Source organism: Andrographis paniculata, unplaced genomic scaffold (assembly GCF_009805555.1).
Source record: "Andrographis paniculata isolate CXL003 unplaced genomic scaffold, ASM980555v1 Contig77END, whole genome shotgun sequence".
NCBI classification, from domain to species: Eukaryota; Viridiplantae; Streptophyta; class Magnoliopsida; order Lamiales; family Acanthaceae; genus Andrographis; species Andrographis paniculata.
This window is the reverse complement of record NW_026137614.1, coordinates 2192073-2193062: the sequence shown is the minus strand read 5'-3', so window position 1 is coordinate 2193062 and position 990 is coordinate 2192073.

The window sequence follows — 990 nt, the reverse complement described above, 5'->3', positions numbered from 1 at the left end:
CCGAGAGAGTGATCTGAGCTGGTTAGATGCGTGGGGCAGAGGGCTCGTAGTACCCCCTTTTCTTGATCGATGGTAGAACGGAAAGGAAGAATTACACATCTCGTGAATTGTATGAGCATGATGTAGATTTTGGTGCTATAGTAGGAGTGAGAAGTATGGTTTTGATGATTACTATAAACATCGATGGTTATTTATTTCGTGATGATCAATTGTGCATTCATGGATGTAGCATTAGAGATGTTTTGATTGAGGAGAGTCATGAGAGTCATATACTTGGACATTTTGGTAGACATTCTACGTTTGATGTTCTTAACGTTGATTATTACTGACCTCATATGCGTAAATATATTGATTTTTTTTTTTTGATAAGTGTCTTGCATGTAGAGTGCCGAAGAGTACTTTGAAGCCCCATGGTATATATACTCCTCTTCCCACTCCGGAAGGCCCTTGGTTAGATATTTTTATGGATTTTATTCTTGGTTTATCTCGGACACCATGTGCTAAAGATTCAATTTTTGTCTTGCTAGTCATGTAGCGAAACTTTTATTTCAAGAGGTTGTGAAATTGTACAGGGTTCCAAAAACTATTGTATCGGAATGGGATGTAAAGTTTGTATCATATTTATGGAAATTTCTTTGGTATAAAATTTGGACGTGCTTAATTTTCTCTACTAAGTGTCACCCAAAAACATATGGCCAAACAGAGGTGGTTAATCATATTTTAAGTAATCTTCTACGTGTCATGGTACATGATAGTGGTCGAAGATGGGATGAATGCATGCCACTTGTTGAATTCTTATAATAGGCATGTTAGTACTACTACTAAATTGTCCCAATCTTAGGTTGTTTGTGGTTTTAACCCTCTAACCCCTACCGATATGTTACCACTACCTAGTAGCGAGCATTTGAATTTTAGTGGCAGGGATCGAGCTACATCAATTAAGGAATTACATGCCAATGCACGAGAGAACATTGATCAGGTGGCCACGAC